Below are 26,732 nucleotides of genomic sequence, written 5' to 3'. Positions count from 1 at the left end.
CCCCTGCCATGGCAGGGACACCTCCCACTGTCCCAGGCTGCTCCAGCCCCAGTGTCCAGCCTGGCCTTGGGCACTGCCAGGGATCCAGGGATGGAATTCCATGCCAGCCCTGCCCACCCTGCCAGGGAACAATTCCTCATTGCCAAGATCCCATCCAGCCCTGCCCTCTGGTACTGGGAGCCATTCCCCCCTTGTCACTGCAGTTCCTGGGGGATGCAGAATCTATAAAACCACCAAGGGATTCTTTTCTGCCCACAGGACTCCTTGGGATGAGGTTTGGAATCAGAGGAACCCAAAAAGGAGTTGGTCCAAATCAGTTGCCTCAACTCTTTCCTGCTTGTTTCATTTTGCAGGTGAAGCTGAGATTTTGAAAGATCTCATTTTTGTATAAATCAAAGGAATCAAAGACTTTCCTCTCCCCTTTACCCACCCAAATTTCCCCCCCTATTTTTAGTAAAATCTTTTCTATTTTCTTCAGCTTTAAGAGCATCCTCCTGCAGCTCCTTTAAGACAAATGCCTTCGGTGAAAGAAAACCAAATGCTGGATGATCTGCATGCAGATAAAACTGATACCAGCAAGGAAGGGAAATTTCCCAAGTCTGAGATGAAGACTTTGATCTCCCATCAGAAAGCCCATCTGGAAAATATTCTTTTGTTGTTCTTTAAGGAGATGAGTTTTACATTTTGTTTGTTCCATCTGTTTACAAGGCAGGATTTATCCAAAACCCCCAGCTTCTCAAAAGCCACTGCTGAAGCTGCAGATTGAAGTTGGATTTTTCTGCCGAGTAACAAGTTCAAATCCACATATTATTAATATTTAATTTTTTTTTTTTCAGGCAGCCATCCTTCAAAATAAAATCAGTTGTCTCATGTTGGTAAAAAAGCAACATCCAACCGCATCAAATGGGCTTTAGGAGGAACAAGAAGAGCACAAAAGCTGTCGTGTTGTGGATTGCAGCATCACCTGGTTGTTAATTTATGGTCAGAGTTGATTCAAGGGCACAGGGAGGGACAGAGGGAATCCAATCTCCGGGGGTGGCGTTAAAACAAACACCCCAAAGCGTCCCCAGAGTGAGCCAAGCCTGGGCTGACACTGCAGCTCTCGGTTCTGAAATGGGGTTCAGGCAGCCACAGCTCCTGAGTTTCAGCAGGCACTCCATGGATTTCAGGACCTCTCCCAAGTGCTGGAATCCCAGGAGCAGAATTCCAATAGGGAATCCCAGGCAGGGCATGGAAAGTGCCTTGTCCAGTCCTGCCCAGGAGCCCTGGCTGTGGTCTGCCACAGCTCCCTCTGTCACCCCCTTTTCGAGGGCTCTGCTCAGCTGCACCCCGGAATCCCAGAATTCCAGAAGGCTGCAATCCCGAAATCCCGGAATCCTGGAATCCCAGAATTCTAGAATCCTGGAATCCCAGAACACCAGAATCCCGGAATTCTAGAATCCTGGAATCTCAGAATTCCAGAACACCAGAACCCCAGAATCTAAGAATCCCAGAATCCCGGAATCCCAGAACCCCAGAACCCTAGAATCCAAGAATAGCAGAATCTCAGAATCCCAAGTTGGAATCCCAGAATTTCAGAATCCCTGAATTCTAGAATCCTGGAATCTCGGAATCCCAGAATTCTGGGATCCCAGAATCTCAGAATTACAGAATCCCAGAATTCCAGAATCCTGGAATCTCAGAATCCCAGAATCCTGGAATCCCAGAACCTCAAAATTCCAGAATCCTGGAATCTTGGAACCCCGGAATTCCAGAAATCCAAAATCCTGGAGTCCCAGAATCCCAGAATCCTGGAATCCCAGAATTTCAGAATCCTGGAAGATCCCAGAATCTCAGAATTCCAGAATCCTGGAATCCCAGAATCTCAGAATCCCAGAATCCTGGAATCTCGGAATCCCAGAATTCCAGAATCCTGGAATCCCAGAGTCCTGGAGTCTCAGAACCCCAGAATTCCAGAACCCCGGAATCCAAGAATCCCAGAATTTCAGAATCCCAAGTCGGAATCCCAGAACACCAGAATCCTGGAATTCTAGAATCCTGGAATCTCAGAATCCCAGACTCCCAGTACCCAGAATCCCAGTACTCCAGAATCCCAGATTTCCACAATCCCAGAACCCCAGTACCCCAAAGTCCCAGAATCCCATGGACACCAGTAAGAAGGTGCATGAGAGGATGGAGGAAGCAGGATCTTGTCACAGATTTACGGAACACGGCGAGAAGAGTGGATTGAAACCTGGTTCCCTTCTTTCCGTGCCACTGAAATGAGCACCCCGGGATGGGCGAGGTTGGAGGGACCCTGGGGGTCACCGGTGCCACCTCTGGGTCCCCCCAGAGCCCAGGGATTATGGGATTATATTCTGGAATGTCCCAGGGAGGAGACTCCAGCCCCTCTCTGGGCTCTGCTCCAGCTCGGTCCCTGCCCAGGGCAGAAGTTGTGCCTCCTGTGCAGGGGAATTGCTGGGCTCAGGCCCTGCCCGTGGCTCTGGGGCCATTGCTGGGCCTGGAGCAGAGCCTGGGCCTGCTCTGACCTCTGCACACAGGGACAGACACAGGGACAGACAGGGACAGACACAGGGACAGCCAGGGACAGCCAGAATTCCCAGAATCCCAGAATCCCTGGGTTGGAAGAGACCTTCAAGACCATCGAGTCCAGCCCAGCCCCAACCCCTCAACTGAACCCTGGCACCCAGTGCCACATCCAGGCTTTGTTAAACACACCCAGGCATGGGGACTCCACCACCTCCCTGGGCAGCCATTCCAGAACTTTCTCACCCTTGCTGGAAAAACCTTTTCCCTGCTGTCCAGCCTGGATTTCCCTTGGTGCAGCTCGAGGCTGTGTGCTCTGGTTGTGTCAGTGCTGCTGGAGAAAGAGCCCAGGGCCAGCTGAGCACAGGCCCCTTTCAGGAGCTGTGCAGAGGGAGGAGGGCAGCCCTGAGTCTCCTTTGCTCCAGGCTGAGCACCCCCAGCTCCCTCAGGGCTTCCTCACAGGGTTTGTGTTCCCAGCCCCTCTCCAGCCTCCTTGGCCCCTCTGCATGTGCTCAGTGTCCCAAGGTCCTTCCCAAGCTGAGGGGCCAGAGCTGGGCACAGCACTCCAGGTGTGCCCTCAGCAGTGCAGGGACAGAATGACCTCCCTGGGTCATGACAGCCTGGGACAGACACAGGGACAGACACAGGGACAGACACAGGGACAGCCAGGGACAGACACAGGGACAGACCCAGGGCCAGACCCAGGGCCAGGCAGGGCCAGGCAGGGCTGAGGCCCCTCTCTCTCCCTGGGGCTCCTCTCCAGGCTGAGCAGCCCCAGCTCCCTCAGCCTTTCCTGGGCACGGAGCTGCTCCAGGCCCTTGCTCAGCTCCAGGAGCTCCTGGCCCTGCTGTGCTGAGGAGCCAGAGCTGGACACAGCAGCCAGAGGTGCCCCCAGGGCTGGGCACAGGGGCAGCATCAGCCCTGACCTGCTGGCAATGCCCATCCCGATGCACCCCAGAAGGAAAAACATCAGTGCACAAAAGCTGCATCTTGACTAAAAATCAAATCATGAACCAAAATCTCTGTAAGAACGACCACTAAAATCCTGGAAGTCCCTGACCTGCCCCATCCATTTCCTGTTACCTTCACCTCTGGGGTTCCTAAAGCAATGCCAGCAGCCCCAGAGACCCCCTTTATTAATCTCCTCATCCCATTAAGTCTCTCTTAAGTGAAGGTTCAAGCAACCAATCAATTTTCTGTCTTGGTACCTGCATTCCCAATCCCTGAACTCACTCTTAAAGATTCCCTTTTTGCCATCAGCCTGGTTAAGGGCCTGCACTCTACTGAGGGATGTTAATACAGTGAATTATAGATGTACACACATGAAAGCAGGTTGTGCTGATAACCCCAGGCACCACCCTCCCAGTTATTTTTAATAAAAAGTGGAGAAAAGCATCCCTGGAATTGCATTTTTATGGCCTAATTTCAGTACCAAGAGGCAGACCCAGCTCCCAGCAAAGTTTGTATTTCCAGCTGCTGGATCAAGGGCCTCAAACAGTATTTTATTTTGAGGATATCTGCTTTCCTTCAGTTTTCAGGTTTCCCAAAATTAAACTGGAATGGGTTGGAATTGAACCCATAAAAAAAAGGAGCAAAGTCTTTCCTGCTTTCCAAATAAAGAGGGCTCAGGAGCTGGTAGCTTGGCATGGGGAACTGAAGTGGTTGAAGTTAATCTGGTGAAAATCTGCTGCAAATAAACGGGAGTTGCTTCCCAACTGGGAATATCCGTGAAGAGATTTCCAGGCAGAGCTGCTTCAACACAAATAACCCGAAGAGTTTTGGGTCCGCACAGTTTTCAAGCCAAACAGGATCCCCCAAATCACTGAAAAGCAGCTCAAAACAACCCATAACCAGGGCAGTCGGTGCCCAGTCCTCCCAGCGCTTCTCCCACCAGCGATTACTTTCCATTTCTGCTTTTTATGGTGTGAGAAAACACATTTCAAACATGAAAACAGTTATTAATTGCAGCCAGCCCCTGCAGGGCCAGAATTATGGTGCAATAATTCACACCTCTCCGCGCAGTCAGTCACGAGCTCTCCCGTCCCCTTCCCTCCCGCCTCACACCCCATTAAGCACCGACTATTGAACCATCATCTTTCGTGCCTCGTCTTGTTTTATTGCCCCGAAATCGCCGCGTTCTGCGGGCGCTCAGCAGCTGTAATTAACAGCTGTAATTAACCCGTGCCGATATTGCGCAACCTTTAACGATTTAACCAAGCGCGCTCTGGGGGGAGGGACGGGGGTGAAAAAAACTACCGAGGAGAGCGGGTCTCCCCTTCGCGGGGTGCTCGGGCTGCTTTCCCGGCTGCTTTCCCGGCTGTTTCCCAGCTGTTTCCCCAGATGTTTTCCCAGATGTTCGCCGGCCCAGCTGTGCCCGCGGGGTGCAGTTACGCGCTGTGGCCGCTGGGTGGCGCTGGCGCTCCGGGCAGCGCCGGCCCCGTGGAACTCCCGGACCCCCCTGAGCCCCCCCAAAAACCCCCCGGACCCTCTGAACCCCCCAAAACCCCCCCGGACCGCCCTGAGACCCCCAAAAACCCCCTGAGCCTCCCAAAAATCCCCCAGAGCCCCCGGACCCCCCTGAGCCTCCCAAAACCCCAAAACCCCCTGACCGCCCCCGGACCCCCCTGAACCCCCCAAAACCCCCTGAGTTCCCCTGGACCTCCCTAAGCCCCCTGAGCCCTCTCGGATACCCCTGAGTCCCCCAAAACCCTCCTGAGCCCCCTGAACCCCCCTGGACACCCCTGAGCCTCCGGACCCTCCTGAACACCCCCGGATCCTCCTGAGCCCCCCCTGAGCTCCCTGAACCCCCATGGACCCCCCTGAGCGCCCCAAAACCCTGAGCTGCAGCTTCCCAAGCCCTCACAGCACTCTGGGAATGGCTCCTGCTTGTTCCCAACCGGGAATTGCACAAAAATGCATCCCTGCAGCTCAGGGCACTGTGAGGGTCCAAGAGTGGGATGCACAGGAGGGGGCAGGGAATGATGGAATTCCTGAGTGGGAATAAACCCCCAGGGATCCCCCAGTGCCAGCCCTGCCCTGCCCAGAGCCCAGCAAGCCCAGCCTGGGCATCCCTGGCAGCGCTGGCCAAAGGCTCCTGGAGCTGTGGCAGCCTCGGGGCCGTGCCCATTCCCTGGGCAGCCTGGGCAGTGCCAGCACCCTCTGGGCAAGAACCTTGCCCTAAAACCCAACCTAAATCCCTCCTGGCCCAGCTCCAGCTGCTCCCTGGGTGCTGTCCCTGTGCCAGAGCAGAGACTGGAGCTGTCCCTTGGGACAAACTGCAATCCCAGTGAGTCTCTCCTCAGTCTCCTTCCCTCCAGCTGGACAATCCCAATCCCCTCAGCCTCTCCAGGATGGTCCCTCCAGGCCCTTCCCCATCCTCCCAGTCCCTCACCCAGGTGGATCCACCCAGACCTGGAGCCATCCCTGCTCAGCAGGCCCTGCCCGGGCAAGAGGGACAAACAAACACCTGCCAGGGACAGGAGCCTTTCCTGTCCTTTGCTGGGTGTGACACAGAGCAGAGTTTGGCTCCAAAGCTGTTATTGACAGCCCAGGACAAAATGCAGAGTTAACCTGACCCACTGAATGGTGTCGTGCTCAGGGCAGGGGGTGCAAGGAGGAGATTTAAGGTCCCTTCCTTCCCAAACCATTCTGTGATTGTGAGAACTTCCTCCACACCTCAAGATGAAGGGTGAAAGCCTCTGCCAAAAGCACAGCACAGCTCCTGAGCTCTCACAGGACACTGGAAAACTGCCCCAAAGCACAGAGGATGCAGGAATCTCTGGGACATAGAAGCAGAAAGTCCTGGGATGGTAATTCCACGTGATTCTGTTTTGGAGGGAGCACAATGTAAAGCACACCTCATGGAATCCCCAAATCCCAGACTGGTTTGGGTTGGGAGGGACCTCAAAGCCCATCCAGAGCCACCCCTGCCATGGCAGGGACACCTCCCACTGTCCCAGGTGCTCCCAGCCCCAGTGTCCAACCTGGCCCTGGGCACTGCCAGGGATCCAGGGGAATCCACAACTTCTCTTGGAAAAACGAAAGGATCCCTCCAAAACCATTGTTATCCTGCCAGCCCTAGGAAGCCATAAATCAGCAATTTTCAGTGGGTGATTCATAAACCCCAGGTCAGATTTTAACTTGAGGCCACAGTAAAAACCCCCTCCCTATTTCAATGTAACAAACAAACCAACCACACCACGCTGCCTAAAGGGAAACCCCCACAAGATCTTTATATCCTGACCAGAAAATGCCTTGTTAAAAGCTCCAAACCCAAAGCAGGTGACAGATCCTGGAGCACCGGGGGCTGCCAGGGAGGTGTGGATGTGGTTGAGCCCTGCTGTGGTTCTGGAGCATGGGGAGAGCTCTGTGTGTCCCCGTGTGAAAAACAGGTTAGAAACTGTTGTAAAATAGCTGATAGATTGTTAAGCACGTACTGTTAGTTTGGTTGTTATATTGTAAAAGGGGTTAAAAGGGTGGTTATAGGAAATAAGGTACTCAAGGTACCATCACACACCTCAGTAAAGTGCACCAGAGCCAGCCCGTACAGAACTGTAATGGCCAATCAATTAAACCACCTTAAACCTTCATGCAAATGAAGGATCCGAAAAGAGACCAATCCAAAGGGACTAAGAACAGGATAAAAAGGGGCCTCTGACCCAGGGAAGCTGTGCTGCTCCACCTGGGACATCACTACAGGCCTGGCAGCATCCTCGAGGGAACGCTCCTGCTCAGCCCGTGGGCCCCTGGCTTCAGGCCTTTCTTTTTATTGTAATAAATGCTGAAATCACTTTAGCACTGGGAGCCTGCTCTCGTTTTTAACATGTACTGTTAGTTTGGTTACTGTAAAAGGGGTTAAAGGGTAGTTATAGGAAATAAAGTACTCAAGGTACCATAACACACCTCAGTAAAGTGCACCCTGAGCCAGAGCCAGCCTGGACAGAGCTGTAATGGCCAATCAAGGCCTAAAACCTTCATGCAAATGAAGGATCCAAAAAGAGACCAATCCAAAGAGACAAAAAACAGGATAAAAAGGGGCTTCTGACCCAGGGAAGCTGTGCAGCTCCACCTGGGACATCGGGGCCATCGCTGCTGAGCAGCCCCAGCGCCGGCACTGCTCCATCCTCAAGGGAACGCTCCTGCTCAGCCCGCGGGCCCTCACGCTTTAGGCCTTTCTGTTATTATAATAAAAGCTGAAATCACTTTAGTACCAGGAGCCTGCTCTTGCTTTTATCACCCACAGGTCACACACCGCTGCTGCTGCTGCTGCTCCTGCTGCTGCTCCCGGATCCCGGCGGGATCCCGCGGTCCCGGCAGCTGCGGGCAGCAGCAGCAGCAGCGGCAGGGTGGGAGTCAGGCTGTGGAGTGGGGTGGGGAGCAGGTACACCCTGGAATGGGTCTGACTGCTGCCTTCATCCCCTCTCATTCCCTTCATCCCCCTCTCACTGCTGACTTCATCCCCTCTCATTCCCTTCATCCCCCTCTCACTGCTGCCTTCATCCCCTCTCATTCCCTTCATCCCCCTCTCACTGCTGCCTTCATCCCCTCTCATTCCCTTCATCCCCCTCTCACTGCCGCCTTCATCTCCCTCTCATTCCCTTCATCCCCTCTCATTCCCTTCATCCCCCTCTCACTGCTGCCTTCATCCCCCTCTCACTGCCGCCTTCATTTTTTTGCTCCCATCTTCATCCTCATCTCACTGCTTCATCCTTCTCATCCCCAGCCTTCATCCTTCTCTCATTCCCTTCATCCCCCTTTCACTGCCACCTTCATCTCCTTCTCACTGCTGCCTTCATCCCCTTCTTATTCCCACCTTCATCCTCATCTCATTCCCACCTTCATCCTCCTCTCATTCCCTTCTTCCTCTTCTCATTCCCACCTTCATCTGCCTCTCATTCCCTCATTCTCTCTGCCACCTTCATCCTCCTTTCACTGCCACCTTCACCCCCCTCTCATTCCTACCTTCATCCTCCTCTTATTACCTCATTCACTCTCACTGCCACCTTCAACCTCTTCTCATTCCCACCTTCATCCTCCTCTTATTCCCTTCATCCCCTCTCATTCCCCCCTCTCTTCCTGCCTCTTAAACCACCCCTGCCGTCTCCCCCTGTGGTTCCCTGCCCCAGACCCCTCCTCCAGGTGATTTCTGCCCAGCCAGGACGGGCAGAGGCGGCGCGGGCAGCCCCGAGCTCTGAACCCTTCATCATCACCCGCTATTTACGTCCCATAAAATCCCCCACCCCATCCCGGCATGGCCACAGCAGTGGTGAAATCGCCGCTGCCGCCGCTGCCAGGCTTTTCTCTCGCCAGCTGCACAAATTCCGGTCACTCACACGCAGCAAAGCCCAAAAGCGGCTCCGCAGATCCGGCCTGGAGCGGGCACGGGCTGGGTGAGAACTGGGAACAGCCCGGGGGTGCCACCCTGGGGGCACATGAGAGGAGAGACGGCTCCTGAATGGCCCTAAAGGCTTTTCTGGGGCCGGCATTTGTCCCCTTTCCCCTTTCCTTGGTGTCTAATAAATCTAATAAAACATAAAAAAAATATATAATATAAAAAGATATAATATATTAAAATATATAATACATTTAAATATATTATATTTATAAAATATAATATGTTTAATATAAATAATATATAAAATATAAATCTGTAAATCTAATCTGCATTACATTTGCTAATCTTTCCAAAGGGAAACTTTTTTTTTTCTGGTGTCACTTTGCCTTCTTCCCTCGGAGTGTGAGGCAAGGAACGCTCTTGACTGGGCTTGTTCATTCACAGAGGTGTCTTGCCCAATCCAGGAAATGACCTGTGAGCACAGAAATACTCCGTGTACTTTTGAGCTCGGCAGAAAGATGCCAAAAGCTGCCCTAAAAAAAAAAAAATTCCAGCTTGGCCTTTCCTCCTCCCCTGCTTTTGCCATCACCTCGCTCCTGTCTCTGCCTCTCTTCCCGCTCCTTTCCCTGCTCCAGCAGCTCCAGGTGGAGCAGTGGGAAGCACAAAAAAATCGGGAAATGATGTGGAATGACTCGGAGCTCCTCTCCCTCAGAGGCCAGGCATCCAAAATGACTCAATCGCCCTCTCGCTGCCTCCCTGGGGACGCAGCAAATCCCAGCACAGTGAGCGAGGTGTGGCATTGCCGGCAGCTGAAGCAATTAGTCATTAGCATAAATAAGGGGGACTTTCCAAAAGTCCATCCCGGGCAGGGCAGCGGCCGCACAAGGCTGGCATTCTCGGGGCTGGAAAATTACCGAGCCAACTGTAAAATTCCACCCGCGGCTCCTTTTTGCCCCCGCGGCTTCGGTCCCCCAGCCTGTGGCACCGGGGGCACAGCGCGGAGCCACCCCCGGGCTCCGCGGGGAGGCTTTGCCAAGGGTTTCTCCTTCCCAGGGGAATTTTCAGGAGTGGAGCTCCGTCCCTGCTGTCCCCGGAGCCCCTGTGGGGCTGCTGACAGGTGGCAGGAGCCCTCCTGGCCGGCAGGGACGGTGACAGACGCGGGGTGGGAGAGGCTCCCAAATCCCCGGCCATTCCCTGGGTGAGGGATCTTAGGCGGGCACCTCCCAGCCTCAGTGTTTGCTTTCGTTTTATTTCACTGTTCCTGGAGTTTTGAGAAGGCTGGAGGGGTTTTGGAGCCTCTAAAAAACCTTTGGGATGGGGGAATGAGGGGATTTTCTCCCCGCTGAGGCATCACCTCCAGAGGTGAAGCAGCCAAACATCAGCCTCGAGCACAAACCTTCCAAACGAGGCGGCTGAGGCTGTTCCAGCTGCGCTGGTGAAGATTTTTTTTTGCCAGCTTTTCTTTCGAAAGAGCTGCCAGGGAAGGAGGAGAGCCAAAGGAGTGCATCCCAATGAGTGTTTTTAAAAAATTTCCATCAATCTCCTCACATCCGTGACAAGGAAGTTGGTGCTGCAGTGACAGCAAGATATTTGGAGATGATTGAGGGCAGCAGGAGAAAGCGACTGGGGATGTTTATATAGATAATGTTTATCCCTCAGCAGCTGCCTGAAGGAGCTGCTCAGAGCTCTGCACCCCAAAGAAACCCGCAGCGTTCTGTGGGGTGCCCTAAAAACCCCCTGCGAGCACCAGCCGCAGGAAGCGCAGCCAGTGCGAGGAGCGGGATTTCACAATCGCAGCGCGGCTGCTGCCCCAGCAGGTCCGTGCACAAACTAAAAACTGCTCGGTGAAACACAAACCATCCCTCTCCTCCTCCTCCTGGGCACAGCAGCGCTGACAGCCCGGCTCGGAAAGGCGAGTTCAGCCAATTAAGGATGCACTCATTGTTCTTTGTCTCGCAGGTGTGAGTCAGCCCGGGAGCTGCAGGTATTTGTTCAACACGGAGACTCCGTCCCACCCCCATCCTCCTCTTCCCTCCCCGCTGCGGCGAGGAATGAGAAGAAGAATTAAAGAATTCAGCCTTGACCTTGCCCGGCTGCCGGAGGAGCCGCCAGACTCGGTGTCGCTGCCGTGTCCCGCCCTATCTGAGTCTGTCCCGAAGCCCAGACGGACAGCGGGACCCCAGGGACACGGCACGGGGATAACGGGGACAGCTGATGCCACCCCTGTGCCCTCCCGGCAGGTGACACCCGCGCCCCTGTGCGGGAGGGCACAGGGTCCCCGGTGACCTGAACGGGGACAAGGGGATGGCACCTCCTGGAGAGGTCACTGCTGTCCCCTGTTGTGCCCATAAATCCGCAGGGAGAAATGCAACCTCTGCCATCTGCGGGGGAATCACCTGTGGGAGCTCCCCCAGTGCCAAACCCTGCCAGGTGACACCTCCTGTGCCCTCCTGTGCCTTCAGCTGCCAAACCCTGCCAGGTGACACCTCCTGTGCCCTCAGCTGCCAAACCCTGCCAGGTGACACCTCCTGTGCCCTCCTGTGCCTTCAGCTGCTCCAGGGGCATTCGAGATCCCTTTGGATCCACAGGGGAATCACCTGGGGGAGCTCCCCCAGTGCCAAACCCTGCCAGGTGACACCTCCTGTGCCCTCCTGTGCCTCCAGCTGCCAAACCCTGCCAGGTGACACCTCCTGTGCCCTCCTGTGCCTCCAGCTGCCAAACCCTGCCAGGTGACACCTCCTGTGCCCTCCTGTGCCCTCAGCTGCCAAACCCTGCCAGGTGACACTTCCTGTGCCACCTCTGCCCTCCTGTGCCCTCCTGTGCTTTCAGCTACTCCAGGGGCATTCGAGATCCCTTTTGATCCATAGGGGAATCACCTGTGGGAGCTCCCACAGGCCAAACCCTGCCAGGTGACACCTCCTGTGCCACCTGTACCCTCTGCAGCCTTCTGATGCCAAACCCTGCCAGGTGACACCTCCAGTGCCCTCCTGTGCCTCCAGCTGCTCCAGGTGCCACTCGCTGCTGTCCCTGAGCCGCTCCAGCCCCGGGAATGGCTCCCGGCTGATGAATTCCTGCTGCCCCCCAGGAATTGCTGCAATCCTGGTTGGAGCTGGAGCACGGGAAGGGCAAGGCTCGGCTTCAGCTGAGTCACAGCACGTGGGAATCACCTGGTGTCACCCCAGGCAGGCAGAGTTCACCCACAAGCACAGCTCGGGGAGATTTATCAGCTTTGTGCTGCTCCATCCCCGTGCCGGGCTCAGGTGGGGGCAGCGCTCAGGGAAATGAGCCCGGGCAGGGAAATCCTGTGATGGATTGGACTCCTTGAGCCAGGTCTCATAAGCTTTGGGAGATTTATATCACACCCAAGATAGCTCAGCTGCCTTAGAAGGCGTAAAATCAGCAGGATGGGTTCTGTGGCAGTGTTGGAAACAGAAAAGTTTTAATAAAAGGCAAAATAACAAAACTCTTAACAGAGAAAAACTGAGCCAGGTGCAAGAGGTTCTTGCTCCTGGTAAAACACCTCACAAAAGCCATTGGTTTCTTTGTTCTCTTCTTTTTCTAGTAAATTGCTCAGGTGGGACTTTTTGGCTTCTGTCCAATTAACTACCCTTAAGTTTGAGGTGAAGTCCCCCAGGTCCTATGAGATGCCTTTTCACCTAATCCAGGAAAGAAACTTCTGGGCTTATTTCCTTTTTAAGGAGACAAAGGAGAGTTCGGTCACTCGGCCAACAGAGGGCACATTGCTACACTGGTGCCCTGGGAACAGAGCCTGAACACGAGCTGCTAATGGTGAATAAAGTGAAATAAAGCTGTCTCTGCTGGCCCAGCCCACCTGAGAGCTCCACTCCGGAGGTGCCGACCTCGGAGCTGCCTGTCTAGACTGCAGACTTTGCTGCCAGCAGGGCAGAGCAGACACTTGTGGGGTTCAAGTTGTTTCACCCTAAGGGAGACATCCCAGCCGAGCCAGGAGGGTGAATCACAGCCCGGGAACAGCTGCTTTTCTCCTCGATGGCAGAGATACCCTGTGATGACTGTGTCAGACACAGACACACAGTGCACAGATGGCTGCAGCTCATTGAAATGAAATCCCAGCCTGGACAGACCTCAGAAGTTTCTCTGTCATGGGGTCAAGCGGGACTAAAGGAAATGGAGAGATATTCCCTGAGCCAGCACCTGGAAGTGCCACTGAGGCACTGCTTGCAGACATGTGCTTAAATCATGGAATGATGGGATCTCCTGAGTGGGAATAAACCCACAGGGACCCCCAGTGCCAGCCCTGCCCTGCCCAGAGCCCAGCAAGCCCAGCCTGGGCATCCCTGGCAGCGCTGGCCAAAGGCTCCTGGAGCTGTGGCAGCCTCGGGGCCGTGCCCATTCCCTGGGCAGCCTGGGCAGTGCCAGCACCCTCTGGGCAAGAACCTTGCCCTAAAATCCAACCTAAATCCCTCCTGGCACAGCTCCAGGCACTCCCTGGGTGCTGTCCCTGTGCCACAGCAAGAATTGGAGCTGTCCCTTGGGACAAACTGCAATCCCAGTGAAGTCTGACCTCAGCCCCCTCTGCTCCAGCTGGACAATCCAAATTCAGACAACCTCTCCTCGTGTGGCCTCTCCAGACCCTTCACCATCCTCATGTCCCTCCTTTGGACACTCTGAGAGCTTTAAATCCTTCTCATTTGTGGTGCCAAAGCTGCACCTTCCTCTCCTGGGCAAAGCTTCCAGAGCCATGGGCTGCACCTGACCCTGCTGCTCCTGTGAGGGTGTCCTGATGCCCTGGAGCTCAGCCCCAAACCCTAAAACTCATCTCATCCCATCCCTGCCATGGCAAAAGGCCTTGAAACCAAGAATTCCTGTCTTTCCTTAAGGAGATCCTTTACCTGTTAGAATTCAGAGATTCATAAGCTTTGTTCAAAATTAAAAAAAAAATAAATGGAAGCATGTATTGGAAAAGAGGTGACTTTGCTTTCATACAGAATTTCTATCATGGAATGGTTTGGGGTTGGAAGGGACATTAAAGATCAGCCAGGTCCATGGCAGGGACACCTCCCACTGTCCCAGGCTGCTCCAGCCCCAGTGTCCAGCCTGGCCTTGGGCACTGCCAGGGATCCAGAGGCAGCCCCAGCTGCTCTGGGCTGTCACAAGTTCCTATCACAGTAAAACATCCCCAGCTCTGGGTCTGCAATTCACACAAATCCGAGGCTGGAAGCCCCTTGGATGTGTTATTCCCTCTGGAAAATCAATGCCTTGAAGAAAAGGAGAATGGAATGAAGGAGTTTCTGCAGCTCACTGGGGGATAAATGGGTGAACACAAGGTGGCCTCAGGGGTCTCACAGGTTGTTCCTGATGCTCTGAACTAATTACTCCACATCCAAGTCCTTTAGCCTAAAGATAAACAAAAAGTCCTCATCAATCTCTTCTTTTCCACTTTCACTGCTCCCTCCTCTTTTCCAGCATGAAAGCAGTGGAAGAAAAACTTGCTCTCTGGAGCTTACAGTCATTTTATCCCCCACCAAACACTGACCTTGATGTGAACTAATTAGGATGGCAATAGATTATGAATAGGAGTGGGTAAGGTGAAGTTTTGTCAGTACAAAAGAGGCCTTTGAAGATGACAGCCATTTCCACTTTCATGATGCCATCCCAAGTGCTCAGAAGAAAGCCTAGAAACTAATAAAGGAGAATTCATCCAGGGGCACCGAGTCACCCCCCAAACCCTTGTTCAGGATGGCAGACAAAAATCTGCTTGGATTCTTTTAAATCCCACCACAGATCAGGATTAAAAACAACTTTTGGTAATGAGCAGATCTCTGATGATCTAAAGACACCCTGGCTCATTAGACTGAGGAAATAAGTGACATTTCAAATGCAACCTTCATTCTTGAACAGCTGAGGTCACCTTGAGAGAAATGCTGCTGCATGAAAGCTCTCTGCAGAGTGCAGCTTTGATTTACAAGGGGAGGTGAGGTCTTCTCCACGCGAACATCTGTTTGTACAGCCAGCCTGCCTTAGCACCAAGCACAGATTGGGCTTGAAAAGGCAGCTGAGGAACTGGTTATGGTCCTAAATGAAACCAGACTTGTTGGAAGCTCTCCTAAGGGATCTGCTCCCCAAAAACTCCCACAGGCTGATTTGAGATCTGCAGAACTCAGATGGGAAATGAGCCAAGCCCAGAAGTTTGCGCTGAAAGCCCCAGCCCAGAGCCTTGTCAGGGGCACTCAGGCCAGAAATCCATTTAGAATCCCAAAGAGATACTTTGCTTCCTCTCCAAAATCCCTCAGCAGCCCCTTCCAGCCAACCCGTGGCCACGGGAGGTGACAGCAGGACCTGTCCCCTGAGCCACCCTGGAGCTGAGGGCTGGAGGGGGGGAAGGATGGGAGGAAGGCCAGGACTCATCTCCACACTCACAGTGTGGGATGAGGGTACAAGGCATGCACTGGGACCAGCCAAGCTGGAACATCTGCTCTGCTGGACTAAAGGAAATGTCCTTCTGGATTTCATGGAATGATGGAATATCCTGAGTGGGAATAAACCCCCAGGATCATCAATCCCAGCCCAGCCCTGCCCAGAGCCCAGCAAGCCCAGCCTGGGCATCCCTGGCAGCGCTGGCCAAAGGCTCCTGGAGCTGTGGCAGCCTCGGGGCCGTGCCCATTCCCTGGGCAGCCTGGGCAGTGCCAGCACCCTCTGGGCAAGAACCTTGCCCTAAAATCCAACCTAAATCCCTCCTGGCACAGCTCCAGGCACTCCCTGGGTGCTGTCCCTGTGCCACAGCAAGAATTGGAGCTGTCCCTTGGGACAAACTGCAATCCCAGTGAAGTCTGACCTCAGCCCCCTCTGCTCCAGCTGGACAATCCAAATTCAGACAACCTCTCCTCGTGTGGCCTCTCCAGACCCTTCACCATCCTCATGTCCCTCCTTTGGACACTCTGAGAGCTTTAAATCCTTCTCATTTGTGGTGCCAAAGCTGCACCTTCCTCTCCTGGGCAAAGCTTCCAGAGCCATGGGCTGCACCTGACCCTGCTGCTCCTGTGAGGGTGTCCTGATGCCCTGGAGCTCAGCCCCAAACCCTAAAACTCATCTCATCCCATCCCTGCCATGGCAAAAGGCCTTGAAACCAAGAATTCCTGTCTTTCCTTAAGGAGATCCTTTACCTGTTAGAATTCAGAGATTCATAAGCTTTGTTCAAAATTAAAAAAAAAATAAATGGAAGCATGTATTGGAAAAGAGGTGACTTTGCTTTCATACAGAATTTCTATCATGGAATGGTTTGGGGTTGGAAGGGACATTAAAGATCAGCCAGGTCCATGGCAGGGACACCTCCCACTGTCCCAGGCTGCTCCAGCCCCAGTGTCCAGCCTGGCCTTGGGCACTGCCAGGGATCCAGAGGCAGCCCCAGCTGCTCTGGGCTGTCACAAGTTCCTATCACAGTAAAACATCCCCAGCTCTGGGTCTGCAATTCACACAAATCCGAGGCTGGAAGCCCCTTGGATGTGTTATTCCCTCTGGAAAATCAATGCCTTGAAGAAAAGGAGAATGGAATGAAGGAGTTTCTGCAGCTCACTGGGGGATAAATGGGTGAACACAAGGTGGCCTCAGGGGTCTCACAGGTTGTTCCTGATGCTCTGAACTAATTACTCCACATCCAAGTCCTTTAGCCTAAAGATAAACAAAAAGTCCTCATCAATCTCTTCTTTTCCACTTTCACTGCTCCCTCCTCTTTTCCAGCATGAAAGCAGTGGAAGAAAAACTTGCTCTCTGGAGCTTACAGTCATTTTATCCCCCACCAAACACTGACCTTGATGTGAACTAATTAGGATGGCAATAGATTATGAATAGGAGTGGGTAAGGTGAAGTTTTGTCAGTACAAAAGAGGCCTTTGAAGATGACAGCCATTTCCACTTTCATGATGCCATCCCAAGTGCTCAGAAGAAAGCCTAGAAACTAATAAAGGAGAATTCATCCAGGGGCACCGAGTCACCCCCCAAACCCTTGTTCAGGATGGCAGACAAAAATCTGCTTGGATTCTTTTAAATCCCACCACAGATCAGGATTAAAAACAACTTTTGGTAATGAGCAGATCTCTGATGATCTAAAGACACCCTGGCTCATTAGACTGAGGAAATAAGTGACATTTCAAATGCAACCTTCATTCTTGAACAGCTGAGGTCACCTTGAGAGAAATGCTGCTGCATGAAAGCTCTCTGCAGAGTGCAGCTTTGATTTACAAGGGGAGGTGAGGTCTTCTCCACGCGAACATCTGTTTGTACAGCCAGCCTGCCTTAGCACCAAGCACAGATTGGGCTTGAAAAGGCAGCTGAGGAACTGGTTATGGTCCTAAATGAAACCAGACTTGTTGGAAGCTCTCCTAAGGGATCTGCTCCCCAAAAACTCCCACAGGCTGATTTGAGATCTGCAGAACTCAGATGGGAAATGAGCCAAGCCCAGAAGTTTGCGCTGAAAGCCCCAGCCCAGAGCCTTGTCAGGGGCACTCAGGCCAGAAATCCATTTAGAATCCCAAAGAGATACTTTGCTTCCTCTCCAAAATCCCTCAGCAGCCCCTTCCAGCCAACCCGTGGCCACGGGAGGTGACAGCAGGACCTGTCCCCTGAGCCACCCTGGAGCTGAGGGCTGGAGGGGGGGAAGGATGGGAGGAAGGCCAGGACTCATCTCCACACTCACAGTGTGGGATGAGGGTACAAGGCATGCACTGGGACCAGCCAAGCTGGAACATCTGCTCTGCTGGACTAAAGGAAATGTCCTTCTGGATTTCATGGAATGATGGAATATCCTGAGTGGGAATAAACCCCCAGGATCATCAATCCCAGCCCAGCCCTGCCCAGAGCCCAGCAAGCCCAGCCTGGGCATCCCTGGCAGCGCTGGCCAAAGGCTCCTGGAGCTGTGGCAGCCTCGGGGCCGTGCCCATTCCCTGGGCAGCCTGGGCAGTGCCAGCACCCTCTGGGCAAGAACCTTGCCCTCAAACCCAACCTAAATCCCTCCTGGGCCAGCCTCAGGCACTCCCTGGGTGCTGTCCCTGCTCAGAACAGGCTGGTTCTAAAGCTGAAGGGGAAGGGAGCAGGAGCTTTGAGGGTCCAAGTGCTTCTCTCTGGTGTTTCTGAAGGTGACAAGGAGAAAATCAAATCAACCCACAGAGAATCCCCTCAGTGTCCTTCCAAAGCAAGGTGCCAAAGGTGACAGCCCTGAAGAGGGCTGGGAATGCTCAGGGATCAGCCAGAAATGGCCCTGGACACAAACTCTGCCTCAGGCTGCCCCAGAAAGGGGATTCACCTGTCAGTGAGGCTGGGAGGAGACCTGGGGGCAGCTGCTGATGTCCCAAATCCTGGACATTTCCCTGCCCCTTCTCCTGGAGCTTTTCCTGTGGGAAATGTGGGACAACCAGACAGAATCCCCAAATCCCTGGGGCTGGCACAGCCCTGCAGTGCCAGCTGTGCCCCATGGGCACCTTGTCCCCAGCCCAGAGCACTCAGTGCCACCTGCAGGGGACACCTGCAGGGCTGGGCACTGCAAAGCTCCCTGGGCAGCCCCTGCCAAGGCCTGAGCTCCCTTGCCATGGGCAAATTGCTGCTGCTGTCCAAGCTGAGCCTGCCCTGGCCCAGCCTGAGGCCGTTCCCTCTGCTCCTGTCCCTGTGCCCTGGGAGCAGAGCCCGACCCCCCCGGCTGTGCCCTCCTGGCAGGGACTTGTGCAGAGCCACAAGGGCCCCTGAGCCTCCTTTGCTCCAGCCCCAGCCCCTGCCCAGCTCCCTCAGGGATTCTGCAGCCCCTGCCCAGCTCCCTCAGGGATTCTGCAGCCCCTGCCCAGCTCCCTCAGGGATTCTGCAGCCCCTGCCCAGCTCCCTCAGGGATTCTGCAGCCCCTGCCCAGCTCCCTCAGGGATTCTGCAGCCCCTGCCCAGCTCCCTCAGGGATTCTCCAGCCCCTGCCCAGCTCCGTTCCCTGCCCTGGACACGCTCCAGCCCCTCCAGGGCTCTCCTGCAGGAGCAGAACTGGACCCAGCCCTGGAGGGACAATCCCTGCCCTGCTTCCCAAAATGTTGTGTCCTTCCATCCCTCTCCCAGCTGCAGGTTTGTGTGCAGGGAGGTGTGAGCAGCAAGGGTGGAGTGAGGAATAACAGTGTGGAAGGAAAGTTGTAATCCTGTAGAGAACAGAGGTGTCAACACATGTCAGATGTTGCAAAATGTCCTGGTGTGGAAGAAATTCAGTAATTCCCAGTATGAACCAACAAAGTGCTGTTGTTTTGCCAGGCTGAGGAAGATTTCTTTTATGGAACAGGAAATGCTGGATGTTTTATATAAATAGGAGTTTCACTTTCTTTATTAAACAACTTCAAAACTGACCTTTAGCTACCAAAACCTGACCTTTAGCTACCAAAAACTTCTGGATTTGAAATGCCCAGCTTGCTAAATTATTTTTTTTAAACACAACCCCATGACCAGCCTGTCTGCCCCGAAATATCCTGTAAAATTGTGGTTATCCCTTAGCAATTCTGAGCCTCTGAAACATCAAAAAGTTTTTAGAAAGTCAGCTGAGCACATCTGAACTGCCCCCAATGTGCTGAGCAAGGCAGTTTTGGGCAGCTGTGGCAAGGAGAGTCCTCTTTTACTCTGAGTAAAAGCAACTTTTCCCATTTCAGAAACCATCTCAAAGCTAAACCTAATCTTGATATGTAAGCAAATATTATTTAAATAGGGGTTAGAGCAAATATTTTTTTATGTTTAATGTAAAAACCCAATGCAATGGCACAAAACCAAGGTTACCGTTGTTTATATTGGGGATTTGCTCAGGATGGAAAAACTTCAAAAATTGAATTATTATTATTGAATATAAATATTTTTTTTAACATCTGCATTTCCAAAATTTTAAAAAAACCCAGCAACATTTGGAAACAATTAGTTTGAATTCACCCACAATTCTACATTTGCTGGTGTTGTTTTGCAGTTGTTGATATTTTGAGGCCGCCAGAGAAACAAAACAACACCAAAAAAACCCAACCCTTTGTTTATTTGTGCAGCTCTTTCATCTGGTTCAATTAAGATGCTGCATTACTCATTTTTTCCCCACTGTGATCCCAAAATGATTTTGGAGCTGCATTGGCACCTCCTGCCAGGGAATTAAATAGGAAAGGGTTCATCCCCCCATCCTCCAGTATGGGGATTTTGGAAGGAATTTGAGAAGGGACTTTGGAGTTGTTTTAATTATATGATTTATTTTATCTTCTATATAGATAGGAAGGGTGAATTTGGCTCACATCTTTACTGCATGGCTTAGAAAGTCATAAGACTTCTAGTTACAAGACTTTTAAAAGATTTCATGATTAATAAAACACTGCTGGCAAGGATATTTATCTTTTGACTTAATCTTTAAATATTTCATCTTATGGATTCATGCTACAGAGTGAGCTTTCTTAGCTTACAGCCTTTCCTTTCCTTTCCTTTCCTTTCCTTTCCTTTCCTTTCCTTTCCTTTCCTTTCCTTTCCTTTCCTTTCCTTTCCTTTCCTTTCCTTTCCTTTCCTTTCCTTTCCTTTCCTTTCCTTTCCTTTCCTTTCCTTTCCTTTCCTTTCCTTTCCTTTCCTTTCCTTTCCTTTCCTTTCCTTTCCTTCCTTCCCTTCCCTTCCCTTCCCTTCCCTTCCCTTCCCTTCCCTTCCCTTCCCTTCCCTTCCCTTCCCTTCCCTTCCCTTCCCTTCCTAAATTTTTGTGTTTACCTTTGCAACTATTTTTATATTTTCTATATCTCACACTCTAAACCTCTAAACTTCCTTCTACTTATTGTGTCTCTACTTCAAACCACAAATCCACATTCTCACTTTCAGCACCTAAATTTGGAAACCTTTTCAGGTCAAATCTTGTGTTTCATTCTAAGCTTTAGCGTACAAGCCCTGAGAATTCCCTACATCTCCAATTCCAACTCCAGCAGCTCTTCCCATGCTCCCCCTCTCTCTGAGCCAGCCTGAACCTCCAGATGAGCCCAGCCTGAGACACAAGGAGGCAAAGCCAGACAAACACCCGGGAAGTGTTGGAAGGATTTGGGCCCCGAGGCAGAAATGCTGTTTGTGGAGGCTGGAGGAGCCCCTGGAGCTCCCCAGAGCCCAGCAGAGCTGGAGAGTGGCCCCCACTGGCCTGGGAGAGCTGTGCTGAGATAACATCGAGCTCCTGTCTGCCTTTCTCACCCGGGGCCTTTTCCTGCTGCTCCAGCCAAGGCGCGCAGGCACGGGCAGCAGGAGCTCTGCCATCCCTGCTGCTCCTCACACAGCTCAAACCTCATGGTCCTGCTGGAGACCGCCCCAGCAGGGGCACAGCCTCAGCTGGGCCAGCAAGGAGAGCAAAAAGTTGTGTTTTGGTGGAATTTGGGCCTTTTTCCATCTCCCTGGGCATCAGCAGTGTGGAGGCGCCTCCCTCTCCTTTTTCCCTCCCTACTTTTCTGCTCAAGGAGATGTTTTGGGGCAAAGAATGGAGGCTGCAGGAAGAATGGCAGAGTCAGAGAATCCCAGGATCACTGAGGTTGGGAAAGATCTCCAAAATCATCCAGCCCCAGCTGTGCCCATGGGCACCTTGTCCCCAGCCCAGAGCACTCAGTGCCACCTGCAGGGGACACCTGCAGGGCTGGGCACTGCAAAGCTCCCTGGGCAGCCCCTGCCAAGGCCTGAGCTCCCTTGCCATGGGCAAATTGCTGCTGCTGTCCCAGCTGAGCCTGCCCTGGCCCAGCCTGAGGCCGTTCCCTCTGCTCCTGTCCCTGTGCCCTGGGAGCAGAGCCCGACCCCCCCGGCTGTGCCCTCCTGGCAGGGACTTGTGCAGAGCCACAAGGGCCCCTGAGCCTCCTTTGCTCCAGCCCCAGCCCCTGCCCAGCTCCCTCAGGGATTCTGCAGCCCCTGCCCAGCTCCCTCAGGGATTCTGCAGCCCCTGCCCAGCTCCCTCAGGGATTCTGCAGCCCCTGCCCAGCTCCCTCAGGGATTCTCCAGCCCCTGCCCAGCTCCCTCAGGGATTCTCCAGCCCCTGCCCAGCTCCGTTCCCTGCCCTGGACACGCTCCAGCCCCTCCAGGGCTCTCCTGCAGGACCAGAACTGGGCCCAGCCCTCGAGGGACCCCAGCACAGAGGGACAATCCCCTGCCCTGCTCCTGCTGCACACACAATTCCTCTTGTGCAGAGCCACAAGGGCCCCCTGAGCCTCCTTTGCTCCAGCCCCAGCCCCTGCCCAGCTCCCCTGCAGGAACAGGAGAGGTTAAATGGAAAAACCTGCCCAGGACAGGTGTGCACCCCCTGCCTCCCTCTGCCACCAGCTCAGCACCAGCAATGACAAAGCAGAAAGGGCAGGAAAAAGTTCTTAACCATTCCAGCTTCCACAGGAGGCACCTCTAAGACACCTGTGCTGCAGAATGAGAGGACAAAGAGTGGCTGAAGGGAGAGCACAAGGGCAAGGATCAACAACCAAAGTAAATATCTGATATTTAATCTAAACCTACTCTCAGTCTGAAGCTGTTCCCCTTTGCCCCATCACTCCATTCCTTGTAAATCATCTCTCTCCATCTCTCCCTCAGGTGTCTGCCCCAGATATTCCTCTAAAATTCTTCTTCTCCCTTAGCAATTCTGAACCCCCGAAACATCAAAAAGTTTTTAGAAACTCAGATATATTTTCCCACACAGAAAACAGGGATATGCTCCATCCCAGCCTGCCTGGTGAGGAGACAGCACTCCCTCAGTCCTCCCTTTATTTTTTTTCCTCCTTCCTAGATGAAACAGAAGCGGGATGACAGCCCTTGGTGGAGATGTGTGCAACAAGGCCCTCATTGTCTCAGCCAGGTGTGAGATTGGGGCTGAGTGGGTGCCAAGAGCCCCGGTATCAGCGCCAGCTCTGCGAGCCGCAAACACAATCCCAGCCTCCTGAAATCCCACTGCAGCCAGCCAGAGAATCAACAATTTAAGGCTTAAGACACACACACACACACACACACACCATAAATCAGAGAGGATGTACCAGCCAAGCGTCAGCTCCTTGGGCAGATGCCTGCAGACCGTCTGTGCTCATCAGACCTGGCCTCGCTGCCTGCTTGGAAACATTTGGGGTTTTTTTGGTTTTTTTTTGTTTTTTTTTTCCTCTCAAGATGAGAGGCTGGGTGGAGCAGCCGGCTCAGACACATTTCCATGTGCCCTATCTTGCCCCAACAGCCCTCCTCTCCCTGCTGGCTCTCTGCAGGCAGCTCGCCTCGTAAAGTCTCTTTATTCACAGTGCAGGAGGGAAGGAATTACATCTTGGGGAAATGTTTAATGTACAAATACAGAAATCACATGGACATGCCCTCGGTAGGCACCACCCTCCTGAAACAAAACCCTGCCCTGCCATGGGAGTGTGGGAGCTCTGAACATGATCAAACAAGCACGGGGATTAGCACAGCTGTTTGTCTTTCTTTTCTTTCTTTCTTTCTTTTCTTTCTTTCTTTCTTTCTTTCTTTCTTTCTTTCTTTCTTTCTTTCTTTCTTTCTTTCTTTCTTTCTTTCTTTCTTTCTTTCTTTCTTTCTTTCTTTCTTTCTTTCTTTCTTTCTTTCTTTCTTTCTTTCTTTCTTTCTTTCTTTCTTTCTTTCTTTCTTTCTTTCTTTCTTTCTTTCTTTCTTTCTTTCTTTCTTTCTTTCTCTCTTTCTTTCTTTCTTTCTCTTTCTTTCTCTCTCTCTTTCTTTCTTTCTCTCTCTCTTTCTTTCTTTCTTTTCTTTCTCTCTTTCTTTCTCTCTTTCTCTCTCTCTCTCTCTTTCTTTCTTTCTTTCTTTTCTTTTCTTTTCTTTTCTTTCTCTCTTTCTTTTTTCTCTCTCCTCTATCTTTCTCCTTTCTTTCACTCCTTCTTTCTCTTCTTTCTCTCTCTTCCCCTATCCATCCTTCCTTCCTTCCTTCCTTCCTTCCTTCCTTCCTTCCTTCCTTCCTTCCTTCCTTCCTTCCTTCCTTCCTTCCTTCCTTCCTTCCTTCCTTCCTTCCTTCCTTCCTTCCTCCCTCAGGTGCCATCCAGATGCTGGAGACCACCGTGGGCACAAGAGCCTGGCACAAACACCCAGGGATGGGTTTTTCTCACTGGAAATGCCTCCTTTCTCTTTCCATGGAATCCCTGGGGCTGGCCCAGCCCTGCCAGCCCATGCAGTGCCAGCTGTGCCCCATGGGCACCTTGTCCCCAGCCCAGAGCACTCAGTGCCACCTGCAGGGGACACCTGCAGGGCTGGGCACTGCAAAGCTCCCTGGGCAGCCCCTGCCAAGGCCTGAGCTCCCTTGCCATGGGCAAATTGCTGCTGCTGTCCAAGCTGAGCCTGCCCTGGCCCAGCCTGAGGCCGTTCCCTCTGCTCCTGTCCCTGTTCCTGGGAGCAGAGCCCGACCCCCCCGGCTGTGCCCTCCTGGCAGGGACTTGTGCAGAGCCACAAGGGCCCCTGAGCCTCCTTTGCTCCAGCCCCAGCCCCTGCCCAGCTCCCTCAGGGATTCTGCAGCCCCTGCCCAGCTCCCTCAGGGATTCTGCAGCCCCTGCCCAGCTCCCTCAGGGATTCTCCAGCCCCTGCCCAGCTCCGTTCCCTGCCCTGGACACGCTCCAGCCCCTCCAGGGCTCTCCTGCAGGGCCAGAACTGGGCCCAGCCCTGGAGGGGCTCTCAGAGCCAGCACAGAGGGACAATCCCTGCCCTGCTCCTGCTGCACACACAATTCCTCATCCAGCCCAGCTGCCAGGGGCCTCTTGCCCCCCTGGGCACCCCTGAGCTCGTGTCCAGCCTCTGTCCCCAGCACCCCCAGGGCCTTTTCCTGCCAGTCCCATTTTCCCACTTTTGTCCCAGTTAACACAAGTGCTCACTTTTATGCTGAGTGGCAGAGCAGCTCCTGTGGTGGATTCCCTCCCCCATGTACTAATTATTCCTGAATTCAAATTTGCCAATGGTTTTGCATGGAAAATTACACATATTTATGTAGCTCTCAAGGATATCAAAGGATATTCACTGTGCTTTGAGCAGTTATTCACAGGTTGCAGGATGAGGAGCATTGTTTGGATGTGGGCTTTGGAAAATGAAATTCACCTTTATGCAATGAGAGCTGAAAGCATCACCAGCGCTTCCCTTGCTCAGGCAGCTGCAAATCATCACCCCAAGAAAATCAAGAGTTCCCTTTCACTCAGGGTTGCCTTTCCTATGGGCCAGAGGATGCAGCAATTTACAGGAATTATTGCCATGCAAAGGAATTTTGGTTTCATTGGTTTTTCTTGGTGTTGATCATCTGAATTTAATTTGCAAGAAGCTGAGAGAGCCCAAATTGGCCAAGTGATGTGATAAATAATTTATAATTGTAATTAAACATGCAAAAGGCCAAGAAGGAGTGGGATTGTTCACCTGCACAGGAGAAGCTTTGGGCTGAGCTCAGGGTGGCCTTGCAGGGCCTGCAGGAGCCCCAGGAAAGCTGCAGAGAGACAATTTCCAGGGGATGCAGGGACAGCACCCAGGGAATGGCTGCCAGTGCCAGAGGGCAGGGCTGGGTGGGATCTTGGCAATGAGGAATTGTTCCCTGGCAGGGTGGGCAGGGCTGGCATGGAATTCCATCCCTGGATCCCTGGCAGTGCCCAAGGCCAGGTTGGACACTGGGGACAGTGGGAGGTGTCCCTGCCATGGCAGGGGTGGCTCTGGGTGATTTTAAGGTTCCACATCCCAGCAATTTCTGACAGAAGATGACAACTCCAATAGTTCCTGCTTCCAATTATTTCTGTTTCCATCCCATTGTTGTGCACCTGACCAAAGACATTCCAAACATCTCTCTGGGTAAATATCCCTGAAAGTTCCTGAAGCTGAGCACCAAACCCTGGAAGAAAACCGTCCCAGAATCCCTGATATTGAACTGAGCATTTCACCCCTCACAGACAAACCAAAGCAACCTCTGACACAGACCTGGGAACTTCTTGCTGGAAATCAAACCCAACCTGAGAGCAAACCCTCGAATTTTTAATGGGCCTCTTAAACATCCTTCTGTTTTTCCATGCTTTTAAGAGAAGAGCTGTACAAATAGGCTGGGGATGGTCAGATGGAGCCAATTTGATTATCTAATGTGCACTTCCCCAGGTCACTGACTGCACATCCCAGCCCATTGTTCCTCAGCTGTGAACAATCCCCGTTTGTTGGGGTCATAATAGGCTGAATACACAGGCAGAGCTCAGGATGAGTTTGCTAAGGGTGTTGTGTGTACTCAGCCACATAAAAGGAGCCCTGTGAGCGCTGGCACCACGTGGGTTCCTCAGGGAATGATCCTGTTGGATGCCATGTCCTGCTAAAGGCCTGGCAGAGGAGGCTTTGAAAGGAGCCCCCCAAGACATGGATAAATCCCAGAATCCCAGAATTAAGGTTGGAAAAGACGTCTAAGATCATTCCCTGTGTCCTGCCCCTGCATGCCCTGGAAATTGTTTCTCTCCACCTTTCCTGGGGCTCTTTCAGGCCCTGCAAGGCCACCCTGAGCTCAGCCCAAAGCTTCTCCTGTGCAGGTGAACAATTCCACTCCTTCTTGGCCTTTTGCCCCAAGCCTGGTGCCCACCCAGCCCAGAGCAGGGAGTGCCATGTTCAGACCTTCCCTGGACACCTCCAAACCTCCCTGGGCAGCCCCTTCCAAGGCCTGACTGCCTTTTCCAAGAAGAAATTTTTCCTGATTATCCAACTGAACCTCCCCTGGCACAGCTTGAGGCTGTTTCCTCTCTGTCCCTGTTCCCTGCGAGCAGAGCCCGGCCCCCAACAACAGCTCAAGTTTGGAGATGTTCAATTCAGAATTTGAGGGCCAAGAACATCTTGAATTACAAAATCCAAGTGGCATCTTCTGCACCAGGTGAAGGAGAAGCTGTTTTCAGTGGGTGTTTGTTTTTAGGGTAAGGAGCCCTTATTTATTTA

At 52.8% G+C, this 26,732-nt stretch overlaps 1 protein-coding gene across 1 annotated transcript in view; it reads right to left on the bottom strand.

Moving 5' to 3' along the window:
- RUNX1 (RUNX family transcription factor 1) overlaps positions 1-26,732 on the bottom strand; it is a 190,633-nt gene that overhangs the window by 8,113 nt on the left and 155,788 nt on the right. The window lies entirely within an intron of this gene.

The sequence above is a fragment of the Agelaius phoeniceus genome, chromosome 2 (assembly GCF_051311805.1).
Source record: "Agelaius phoeniceus isolate bAgePho1 chromosome 2, bAgePho1.hap1, whole genome shotgun sequence".
Taxonomy (NCBI): domain Eukaryota; kingdom Metazoa; phylum Chordata; class Aves; order Passeriformes; family Icteridae; genus Agelaius; species Agelaius phoeniceus.
This window is presented reverse-complemented; position numbering and strand designations above follow the sequence as displayed.